Source organism: Rhinatrema bivittatum, chromosome 3, assembly GCF_901001135.1.
Source record: "Rhinatrema bivittatum chromosome 3, aRhiBiv1.1, whole genome shotgun sequence".
Classification (NCBI taxonomy): domain Eukaryota; kingdom Metazoa; phylum Chordata; class Amphibia; order Gymnophiona; family Rhinatrematidae; genus Rhinatrema; species Rhinatrema bivittatum.
Genome location: NC_042617.1, coordinates 117,400,569 through 117,413,866, shown reverse-complemented (window position 1 = coordinate 117,413,866; position 13,298 = coordinate 117,400,569).

Below are 13,298 nucleotides of genomic sequence, written 5' to 3'. Positions count from 1 at the left end.
TGTAACCCAGGCCTGCCAGGGTTTACTATATCTTTCCTGGTATAGCCTCTATAGGATGGGGTTTTTTTTTTTCATTTTGGATTCTTCCTTCCTTAATCTACACTTCCCACTTTTGGGATGGGTTTAGGACATATACAGTATATATATAATCTCAGTGAACATGTACATTGACTAATCAGTTGGAGTGAGGGTTGTCTGCTTCACAGTGGACAAGGACCAGGGAGATAGTTTGTGAAGCTGAGAGTCTGAGAAGAAGGTTTTGAGACTTTTGTGGAATGATTACCCTATATGAGTGTTGAACAATGAAGCTATAGCTGTAGCAGGGTTTGTTATCTATGACCAGGTAACAGGGGCAGCATTTGCTCTAAAGACTGTTTTTGCCTTAACATCATTTGGAAGGACGGTTCTTGAAAATTTTGGAATTTTTGTATTTTGTTAAGAGGGTGAGGTTTTGGGGTTTTTGTTTTTTTTAACTTTCCCCCTTTAGCTCATGTTAGAGGGACAGGATCATTTCCTTTCTCTTTTTGGAAAGGGTTTCATGGACACCGATCGAGAGCTATCAGCTAGATAGAAGAAGGGAGTGCAGGATGGATAATGACACTATTGCTTTTCTTGTAATGATTTTTATAATACTCTTTATGATTTTTTGCCATACTGGCATGGATCCTGTTTTTCAATCTGCAGTAAAGTTTTATTTTTGTGAACACCATCTCTCTTTCCATGCTGCTTTATTGAAAAGGATTCCAGCTAGCAACCTCTACTTCTGCAAGTAGCAAACTATCAGTGACTGTGTTAAGGAGAAAGTGAGTGCCCAAAAGAGACTGAGTTCCCCACCACAGCTCAAAGGAGCCCTGGGGTTCTTCCCCCTCCCCACTGGTGAACCCAGCCCCCCCCCCCCCCCAGGGTTATAATCTGATATGTGAGAGCTATTTGAGATCCGGAAGAGAAGCTGTGACCTGGGACTCTGCTGTAACCTTTCTATTAGGTCGTCCAGAACCAAGAAGGGGGCTTACACATGAAATAACAGACAATTAAGCAAAAACTGGAAAATATTACTAAGAAAGAAATAGAAACCTTTTAAAACATAAAGCTAAGACTATATGGTTGCTGGCTCCTGGGAAGGGCTAAGTGGTGGGCTGTGGTTGGGACCCTCCCTCTGTCTTCTTGCAGGACTGTTGCTTGGTTGGCTGGGTGGTCTCGCTGACTCCTTTGCCAGCTGCTCTTCCTCCCAGTGATGCATCGGAAGAATGTCACCGTACGGCTAAGAAACAAGAGCACATCATAACCTAGCAAGTATTTATCCCCCTCCTTAAATCCATTACGATGATACAGTGAGTCATCTTAATCATGACACTTACGGAGAAGAAGAGAAAGCTGACAGACAATAGGAGAGGCTGAGGTAGGAAACCGTATCTCGGGAATGAAATAATGAAAGGACAGATGAAATCTGAGCCAGAGTGAGAACACTATATCCTCTAATGTCATGATCTGCCACAAGGAAGGAAAGAATAGTTTGTAACCAGAGGATCACATGTGCACAGCACAGGCTAGCTGAATGAAGCCTAACCACTCTCCACAACATAAGCACATGGAAACTACTGGGGCTTGACCAAATCTGTCATGAATGCATCTAGAACCGAACAGAGAACAATGGATCATCAGTGTTAACATGCTAGTAATTGGCTACTCTGACCTTCAAGAACTGCCACAGGAGCAATGCTCTCACAGAAGCATACTTTACATACAGAAAGCAAATAACTTCATATTTGTAGGCAGACTGACTCACACATACAGTGGTGCAAGCAGTAGAATTAACTGAATGGTTTTTGTGCTCCTGGCAAGAAGTACCACCCTGAGACCTCTTTCAGTCACTGGGGCATCCTTTTTTATTCAAATTATTTTTGTCACAGTTGCCTGAAGGCAGGATGTCTTGGCTGTCCCTCCTCCCCCCCCCCCCCTTTACCATAGTTGAGTTGAGGTCTTTCCAACCTTAGTCTATAAACTATAAATACAAAAAATAGAAAACATAAAAAAATATATTTTAAAATGTTACATATGTGATAGGGGCAAAGACCAGTCAATGCCATTTTGAAAGATGGCATCAATCGGCCAGGGATATTTCCCTAAGATATGTGGGGGGCCCTGCGGGTAGGCTAGGTGGGGCTGCCCACTAGATACCAGGGATTTATTTCAATGAAGGCAGGAGTGGGGTTGGGGGAAGTGGGCAACAAGATACCAGGCACTACTTCTAATGTTGAGGGGGTTGGAGGGGACAGGATGACTTTTTTTGGGGGGAGGGGGGGGGGGCTAGGAACCCAGGGTCTGGAGGAAATATTTATTTAAATGGGAAGGATTTGGGAAGGGAAGCAGGGCATTGTAGTGCAGCTATTTTTTTTTAAATTATTTTTCAACATTGGACCCTGCGGGGTCATCTGGACAGGCAATATAGGTTGGAAGGGGGGTCTTACCAGACCCCTAGGGTGATTTTTACACTTTGGGGAGGAGGCGGGGATTTTTACATGATGACTGCCCTGGGTGAAGTGGGCTGCCATCAGCCGTTTTTCCCTGTTTCTCCACCAAATTTTTTATTATCTGTTTTTTTTCTGTGATAAAACAAATATCTGTGGAAAACTGCTGTGATATTTTACTGGGAAGGGGCACAATATCATGGGAATGCCCACATAATATTTCACCACCCCGTGGTAAAATATAGCAATATTGTAAACCTCCCCCTATATTTGCAGTTCTAAAATACATACTAAAAGGATGTTTTAGGCCATTTTTCACAAAAAAGATAACTGCACCTCATTGAGAGTTTTCTATTTATTTATTTATTTAAGGCTTTTCTATACCGACATTCATCAGGGACATCATGCGGTTTACATCGGACAAGGGAGAACAACATAGAGAAAAACAGTTACAAAAACAGGGAACAGCAAACTGGGAGATGCGAAAGTAATGTGCATAATGGAAAGGGAATAGAGGCATGAGTAAGTTATCATAGAACTAATACAAAGAAATAAAATGGGAGAAACATAACAGTGCATAACTAATTACAAGTCATATGTTAATATTTTAAGTAGCGAGGGGTGGCGGCAAGTGACAAGGTAGAGCGGGTATTCAGTATACATGGAGTTATCTTTGTTGTGATGTTATCAGTGGGAAACATCTGTCCATAACTTTTGTACAGGACTCATTTGCATACAAGTCTTGGTAGAAAACCCTTGCACACATTTTAGAGCAACTTACTACGTCGGCCTCCTTGTTTGCCAAAATTCAGTTAATAAAGCCCCTTTTTCTTTAGTGTACGAGAGAGAATAGATGAGAAAGTGCTCACCAAGACCACATTTCTGTATGACATCAGTGGTGTCTCATTTAGAGGTTAACTCTTTCTCCGTTCATGTAACTCTACCTTCTTTTGAATTGCGTGTTGTGTATTATGTAGTGCAGAGACATGGCTGAATGCTAGGAGTGGTGTCCCACAGTTTTTTGCCACAGGGTGTGAAAGGAGAGACGGGTGGTAAAGGCATGCTCTCCCTTCATATACAGTGTACATTTATTGCCAGTAGGAACAAAGTAAACTGTGGAAATAGGCAGAGACATTTAATTTGAAACATGACTGAGTAGAAGATATGTGACCATTTCTAAATTATAGTTGCACAAGTTACAATTTTGTTATAAAGCGCACAGTAAATATTACAGTTTTTTTTCTGAAGCAAAAATCTGCCCCTATGTGTATAGCACATAGGATAATGAAATAGCAGCTTAAATTAATGCATACTTGATGACCTAGAATAAGTATTTATAATTGTAAGAAACTAGATAATGCATGGCACTAGATAATGCAATAATAGGACCTCGACTATGTATTAGCAGTTTGTATTAACACAGAATATGGATGCTGACCTAAAATGGGAATGTTGACCCAGAAACCGAACGATGACTTTGAAACCATTGTGATCTTATCCTGGAATGATGGTACAAAAAACACCTAAATAAATAAATAAAATAAATATTGCATCTGCCTATTAATGAGGAAATGGAATGATTCAAATATGGGCAAGGATTTTTGACTTATTGCCCTTCTTTTCAGCTAATATCACAGCCTTAAAATACTCAGTGGGCCTCCACCTTTCAGTTCTACATACCTCTGATGTCATATCCAAAGAAATGCTGACCTTACTCACTCTTGAACATGAGGATATTGTAGTCAAGAAAAGGGCCACACAAGACATTTCAAATCACAGAGATAGGGTGGATGATAGGGTAGATCAAATTGGTAGGAGGGTGGGTGGGTTGGCACTGTATGTTGCGGATGGCATATTTCAAAAAGGTTAATGACACTTCAGGAGACTAAATAACTGTAGAATCTCAATGGATAGAGATTCCATGTGTGATGAGAAAGTGAATAGTGGTATATACTGCCATCTGCTTGGCCAGAATCAACAGACAGATGATGAAATACTAACAGAAATTAGGTAAGGTAAAACAATTGGCAATGTAGTAATAACGGGAGATTTCAATTACCCCAATATCCCAATATTGACTGGGTAAATATCATATCAGGACATGCTAGGGAAATAAAGTTTATAGGTGAAATAAATGATTGCTTCATCATGCAGCTGGTTCAGGAAGCAATGAAAAGGGGAGATGTTTTAGATCTAATTCTAAATGGATTGCAGGATTTGGTACAAGAGGTAATGATAGTGGGGTCACTTGGCAAAAGTAATCATAATGTAATCAATTTTGACTTAGTAAAATAGATGGCAGATGACACAAATTAGAAAAAAACTAAAAGGTGCAGCTACAAAAGTTAAGAGTTTACATCAGGCATAGATATTCTTTAAAATTACCATCTTGGAAGCCTAGACCAGATATATTCCAAGCATTAAAAAAAGAGGAAGAAAGGCCAAATGACTTCTGGCGTGGTTAAAAGGTGAGGTGAAAGTGGCTATTATAGTATTATAGCCAAAATAATTTCTTTCAACAAATGAAAAAAGGATCCAAATAAAGACAATATGAACAAACATAAGCATTGGAAGTTAGATGCAAAACATTTATAAGGCAGGCAAAAAAAGAATTTGAAAAGAAACTTGCCGTAAAGTCAAAACTCAATACCATTTTTCAAATACATCTGAGGCAGGAAACCTGTGAGGGGTAAAAAGAGCACTTAGAAAAGAAAAAGCTATAGCAGAAAGACTAAAATAATTCTTTGCTTTAATGTTTATGGAGGAGGGTATTACCAGAAATGGTATTTGATGTGATGATTCAGAGGAACTGAAACCAATCATAGTGAACTTGGAAAATGTAATTAGGAAAATTGCCAAACTAAAGAGTAGCAAATCACAGGGATGAGATGGTTTACACCCCAGAGTTCTGTAGCCTGTTATTAAAATTATTTATTATACCTGAACATTGGATGGTTGCAATGTAATGCCAATACTTACAGATAGCTCTGGAGGATCTGGAAAACTATAGATCAGTGAATTTGACATCAGTGAAGGGGAAAATTACAAAAACTATTCTAAAGAACAAAATTATAGAACACATAGATAGACATGGTTTAATGGGAAACAACCAACATGGATTTTACCCAAAGGAAGTCTTGCCTCATCAATCTGCTACAGTTTTTTGAAGAGGTTAATGAACATGTGGATAATCGTGAGCCGGTGGATATAATATATTTGGATTTTCAGAAGGAGTTTTACAAAATCCTTCTTGAGAGATTCCAGAGAAAATAAAAAAAATGGTTAGGATAGGATGCAATGTCCTATTGTGGATTGCGAATTGGTTAAAAGACAGGAAAAAGAGAGTAGAACTAATTAGTCAATTTTCTCAATGGAAGAAAGTAACTAGTGGAGTGCCCCAAGGATCTGTATTAGGACCGGTGCTTTTTAATATATTTATAAATGATCTGGAAAAGGGAACAATGAGTGAGGTGATCAAATTTACAGATGACACAAAATTATTCAGAGTTGTTAAATCACAAAAGGTTTATGAGAAATTGCAGGAGAACCTTACAAGACTGGGAGACTGGGCATCCAAATGGTAGATGAAATTTAATGTGGACAAGTGCAAAGTGATGCACATAGGGAAAAGTAGTCCAAACTGTAGAGTTAAATGATGATAAGTGCACTACCAAGGAACAGAATCTAGGTGTCATTGTGGACAATATGTTCAAATCCTTGTCTCTGTGTGCAGCAGTGCTCAAAAAAGCAAATCGAATGCTAGGAATTATTAGGAAAGGAATGGAGAATAAAACAGAAACTATCATAATACCTCTGTATCACTTCATGGTATGACTGCATGTAGAGTACTGTGTGCAATTCTGGTCATCCCATGCATATTGTAATGAAGCTAATATTGTATTATAAGCTTGAAAGCAAACGTCTGCTTTATAACCTGCATATATGGGATTTAAGCAGATTTTTGGGGATATATATAAAGCTTTCAGTTGAGTTTTTTCACTGTAAGATATAGTTGTCTAGCAGATGCTCAGGGTCAAATTGGTAAGCCTTTTGGCTAGCATCAGTAGAAGTGTGATTTATAGAATATAGTCACCTAAGAATGGAGATGGACTATGGTTGTTTGTGCTGTGATCCATTGTAAGGTATTTGTGGCCAAAATGATACTTTGGATTGTCTATGAATTTCCACTTGTAGAGGAGATGTGCATAGCATCCAGACTGGGAGTTCAAAACCATATGGGACTCTTGTACAATATTCAATGAGGTCCTTATCAGGAACATCAGAGGAGTTCCACAATACAAACCAATGTTCAAGACTGGGACCACTTGCTTCCAGTTGTTTCACATACACCAAAATTGGGTTATAGTACCTAAAGTGGTGTTGGAGGATTGAGCTGATCTAGATGTAATAGAAACTCTGTGTACTCTTAGAATATCATAACTTGTTTTAATGTTGCATTGTTTTGCAGAGAAGATAACCACTTTTGCCCTAGAAGTCCCAAATAACTTTCGGTTGTTAGAACATAAGATATACTATACTGGGTCATACCAAGGATCCATCAAGCACAGTATCCTGTCTCCAACAGTCGCTAATTCAAGTCACAAGTGTCTGGCAAGTACCCAAACATTAAATAGATCCCATACTACAAATGCTGGCAAGAAGCAGTGGCATTCCCCTACTGTTTAACTGCAGTTTATGAAACTTATTCAAAACATTTTAAAACCCAGCTGCACTAACTGCCTTAACCACATCCTTTGGCAATGAAATCCAGAGTTTAATTGTGCGTTGCGTGAAAAAGAATTTTAAATCTGTTAATTGCTAATTTCATAAAGTGCCCCCTATTGTGATATTGAATGATCCGAAAGAGTAAATAACCGTTTCACATTTACCTGTTCAAGTCCTTTCATAATTTTGTAGACCTCTTCATCATATTCCCCCTCAGCCACCTCTTCTCAAAGCTGAACAGCCCTAACCTCTTTAGCCTTTCCTCATAAGGGAGCCATTCATGTCATTTTTTTTATTTTTGTTACCCAGATCTGTACTTTCTCCAGTGCAACTATAAGGGTAGATTTTAAAAAGGCCACACGCGTAAAGGCCGATACACGCATAAGTGCGGGCTTTCCTGAAAGGAGCAGGCTGGGGGGAGGGGCGGGCCAGGACAGCGCCATTGTTCGCAGTCCCGAAGACCTGGCTCCCAGCACGCACAACTTACTTTAGCTCAGGAGCTGAAGTAAGTTGCTGAAACAAGGTAAAAAACCCCAAAAACTAGCATTTAGGGGCTGGGGAGGAGAGGGGAAGGGTAGGGAAGGTAAGGTAGGGGGACTGGGAGGAAACTGGGGAAGGCCGACAATGCGTCACACGTGAAGTTTGCTAAACTATGCCCCCCCTTGTGCGTGCCACCCCTGATTTATAACATGCACGCATCGGGGTACACGTGTTATAAAATTGCGCATCCATGTGTGCGTGTCGGGTAGCTCGCTTATTTTTTAAAAATCTACCTCATATCTTTTTTGAGATGCAGTGACCACAGTATTCAAGGTACGGTCTAACCACTGACCGATACAGATGCATTATGACATCCTTCATTTGATTTGCCATTCCCTTTCTAATAATTCCTAACAATCGGTTTACTTTTTTAACCGTCAGAGCACACTGACCTGACGATTTCAATGTAATATCAACTATGACACCCAGATCTTTTTCCTGGGTGGTAGCTCATACGATGGAACGTAACATTGTGTAACTATAGCATGGGTTATTTTTCCCTATGAGCATCACTTTGCACTTGTCTACAGTATATTTCATCTGCCATTTTAATAATTTACATGATTTTTCCTAGTACTGCAGTCAGGCTCACCGGTCTATAGTGTCCTGGATCACCTCTGGAGCCCTTTTTATATATCAGGGTTACATTGGCCTCCTTCCAGTCTTCAGTAAATGGATGATTTTAATGATAGTTTATAAATTACTTGTAATGGGTCAGAAATGTCATTTTTGAGTTTTTTTCAGAACCCTGGGATGTATGCCATCTAGTCCAGGTGATTTGCTACTTTTCAGTTTGTCAATCTGGCCTACTACATCTTCCAGGTTCACTGTGATTTGGGTCAGTTCATCTGAATCGTCACCTTTGAATTCCATTTCCAGAATGGGTATCTCTCCAGCATCCTCCTCAATAAACACCGAAGGAAAGAATTAATTTAGTTTTTCTGTGATGGCCTTATCTTCCATAAAAGCCCCTTTAACCCGTTGATCATCTAATGGTCTAACCAACTCCCTCTCAAGCTTCCTGCATTGGATATAATTTTAAAAAGTTTTTATTATGGGTTTTTGCCTCTGTGGTCAATTTCTTTTCATATTCTCTTTTAGTGTGTTTTATCAATGTTTAACATTTAACTTGCCAATGCTTATGTTTTTTCCTATTTTCTTCAGATGGATCCTTCTTCCAATTTTTGAAGGAAGATCTTTTGGCTAAAATAGCCTCTTTCACATCACCTTTTTGTAACAAGGATTGAGAAGATGTGGACCCTAGACCGGTGAGGAGTTGGTACTACCTGAGGAGACAGCTCCTTGGTTTCCTCAGTCGGGTGGCGAGGCTGGATCAAAGCAGGAACCGGTTGAGTCTTCACCACTGGAAGCCTGCGGCCCCCCGGGAGGAACCGTAGGGACCCAGACCGCTGGGACTTAGGTGGACCTTTGGAAGGTCGAAGGTTTGTGGGAATGGAGCAAGGGCCAGCTGGATCTTCACCACTGGAGGCCCATGGCCCCCCCGGGAGGAACTCGTAGGGACCCAGACTGCTGGGACTTAGGTGGGCCCTTGAGGATGGAAGATCTGTTGAAGTATAGTGTGAGGTCAAACACCAGAGAATTCCGCTTGCCAGTCCAAATACCAGAGAGTCACGCTTGCCAGTCCAAAGTCGAATACCAGAGATTCGCCGCTTGCCAGTCTGAAGTCGAATACCAGAGATCCGTCCAGGAACAGAGGCAGGAGAAAGGCTACCAGAGGGACCAGAAGACACACAGGAGTGAGCAGACTCATTGCCAAGTCAAGGAACAGGAAGAGGAAGCCTCCCTATATATTCCCAGGTCTATTAGGCAGCTGAAGGTAATTAGTTATCAGGCCCCTTTAAGAGTAGGGAGGAGGCGTGGCCGCGTGCCTAGGGGAGGGCCGGCCTGCTGGAACCCGGAAGAGAGCTGCATGGCCTGACGCCGAAGAGAGGAAGTTGGGATGCGTGCCTTCAGCGCCGACCTGCCCGAGAGGGCATGTTCAGCCCGGAGAGGTTTTGGGCCTTCCCCAGGGACGTCTTCTCGCCACAGCTGCAGCTCTGACGGTGGTCCCGGCGTTGCGTCGAAGGTGAGCAGGGGCCAGCCGCGGTCACCCGCGGTTGGAAACGCTAACACTTTTAGCCATACCAGTAATCATTTGGCTTTCCTTCCACCTTTTTTAATGCATGGAATATGTCGGGACTGCACTTCTAAGATGGTATTTTTTAACAATGTCCATGCCTGTTGTACATTTTGTAGCTTAACCTTTCAGTTTTTTTCTAACTATTTTTCTCATTTTATCAAAGTTTTCATTTTAAAAGTAAAGTTTTCTAAGTTTCAGAGTTGGGTGAATTGATGTCAAAATGATTAAAATACTAAATGACACAGTTTTTTGCTATTGTGTTGATATTTGTTAAATATTTTTTGTCATGCTATTGAGTGATCAAATTGATTATTCAGCTGTTATCTTTTTAAGATGCTATAATAAGGGTTCTATCCCATCATAGAATGCTATTTTTATCCCCTGCTCTCCCTCTTCCCCCTCCATGTAGTTGCAGCAGGTCCCGGACCCTGAGTACTTTGTATCAGAGGCCAGCAAATGGATTTTCAAAAGGAAATCCCTATGGCATTTTCCTTTAAAAAACTGGTGATTATTTTACCCTACATACTTTACAGGTATGAAGTATGCAGGCTAAACAATGTGCAGGGATTTCAAGATGAAATCCTGACTCGTACTTGGCTGGCTTGCTGTAAACTTATCTCTGGTGCTGTGGACTGTGTTCTTGCTTTTCCCCATATGTTGAGGTGGGGGGAGGACAATTTTCAAAGTGGTTGGTTTTTACCCTCAGAAATTGCCCCTTTAATTTTTAAGAAATGTTCTTGCATGACTCTGGTTGATAGTTCCCTTTTGAAGGCATAGCAAACTCACCATTATGCCATGCCGTGTTAGTTACAGTAAGAGAAACAGCAGGGGAAAAATGCCAGTAGAAAGTCTAACAGCCAGCAGGACAGGTTGTAACAAAAAAGTTATGTTTACTTTTCTAAAATAAACTTATTGGCATCCCTTTATTTAAAGCAAACATGAAGTGGAGCCCATTTAGCCAACATTCTGGTTGAGAAAGAATAAAGAGGAGGTGTATGTGTCCATACTTTTGTGCTGTTTCCTTATATTTATAATTATTTTCGTTTATTTTAGATTTAAATAGCTGGTATTTCCCTCCTGACAAAGCTGTGTGCAAAACACAAACCATATCAGGGGACATACTTGCACCATGAACTCTCATTAAAAGATATTTTTGTATACATATCACCTCATTTTTATCGTGAATTCTTTAAAGACAGTCCTTAAGAGTTTTTTCCATCCACCTCCTCTTTGTTCTTTATCCTGGTTCAAGTTAATGGTTTCAGGCCCTCTTCCACTTTTGCTGTGCTTTTAGCTACCAATTTGGAGTCACATTAATTGGTAGCTAAAAGCACATAATTGATGGTGTCAGTCTTGACAAGGAGAGGAAAAAAGAGACTGCTGACCCACCAGCCATTTTCTTGCTTCCTTGTTAACTGAATGGAAATAGTAACATTATAAATGATGGCAGATAAAAAACAAAAAGGTCCATCCGCTTTGCCCAGCAATGTATTTAGGGTTATAACTGCTGCTCCATGCAGCAATATGACACCATCCCATGCAGAAATATGACACCAAAATTACCACTGGTTACGGTACCTCGGTTTTTTATTTCCTTCCTCTAGCTTCTGGGAATCCTCTGTGTTTATCCCATGCCCTTTTACATTCCACCTCTTCTGGAAGGTTGGAAACTACAGACTGCTTAGCCTTTCCTCAGTGGTGGGAAAATTAATGGAGGCTCTGCCGAAGGTAAAGTTAGTGGATTGCAGGATTTGGGGCAAAATATTTTTACCAGAGGAAAGTTGTGTCAAATGAATCTGATCGATTTTTTTTGTTTGGGTGACTACAAAATTAGATCAAGGACAGGCAAGTGATGTGGTTTATTTGGATTTCACAAAGTTTTTGATACAGTCCCATGTGGGAGGATCATGAATAAAAAGGGATGCTGGCTGCATAGAGAGGCAACACCAGCAGGTTAAAGAAGGTCATGATGCCCCTGTATCTTGCATAGGCTGCCGGCGCCCGCAAAGCCCCGGGACGCGTGTAAGTCCCGGGGCTTTCCTGGGGGGGGGGGGGGTCGCGGCCGGAGCATCATCGGGGGGGGGGCATGTCGGGGGGCATGTCGCGGCCGGCGCGTCATCAGGAGCGTTCCAGGGGCGGGGCCGCGGGTGTGGTTCCGGGCCGGGGGCGTGGCCGTGGCCTCCGGACCAGCCCCCGGACCGGAACATGGCGCGCTGGCAGCCAGCTCGGCACGCACAAGTTACGCCTGCCTTGAGCAGGCGTAACTTTTGGATTAAAGGTAGGGGGGTTTAGATTGGGCCGGGGGGGGGGAGGGTTTAGGTAGGCGAAGGGAGGGGAAGGTGCAGGGGATGGAACGGAGGCAGGCTGTGCGGCTCGGCACGCGCAGGCTGCCGATTTTGGGCAGCCTTGCACGCACCGACCCCGGATTTTAACAGATCTATTGAAATCCGGCATACTTTTGTTTGCGCCTGGTGCGTGAACAAAAGTACGCGCTCGCACTTTTTTTTTTAAATGGACCCCTATATATTATGAATGTCCATTCTGGATAGCCTGAAAATTAAATCTGTTGGGAATGTTCTAGGACTGAGTTTCAGAACCATTGCTACAGAGATGACTGCAGATAACTACAAATTAGGGGCCTAGTTACTAAGCTGCGATAATACAGCAACATGTATTAAATGCTGAAATTGGCATTTAAGAACATAAGAACATAAGAACAGGCCATACTGGGTCAGACCAAGGGTCCATCAAGTCCAGCATCCTTTTTCCAACAGTGGCCAATCCAGGCCATAAGAACCTGGCAAGTACCCAAAAACTAAGTCTATTCCATGTTACCTTTGCTAATGGCAGTGGCTATTTTCTAAGTCAATTTAATGTATGTTAAACCACCATTTTCACACAACCATTTTCACACAACATTGCAATGCTTTCATGAGTGCTACTGGTAGTACAACACAAAGTCAGTCTAACATGAACTCATAATAATGAACTATGTTACATGAAAATACTACAATATGGCTTATTATTAATATTAAAACATATTAATGTGGATTGCTAAAGGAGCATGAAGCTCTGAGTTTGGCCTTCTCCATGGCCAAATGCAAATTCTCACCCACCAAAATACCTGTCCCCCTCTTAGCCTCCCACACTTGCCCTGGCATAACCCCCTACCCACCCCCTACTCCCCTGAATTCCCTCAACAGAGTAATAATGAAGCTCTGGTCCCCCTCCAAGGATCCCCCAACACTCCCTGGAACCTGCAGCCTCTTTCCCAGGGCATGCTGAGGTCTTCAGGGGCAGAAATAATGCACAATTGCTCCAGCCCTGCTGGCACCAAATCCAAAATGGTGCCAACTCACCCATAGCTCCTTTTTGTCCTGCATGTAGCTGCAGTGATGTAACAATCAGGACTGGCTCAGCCTGTC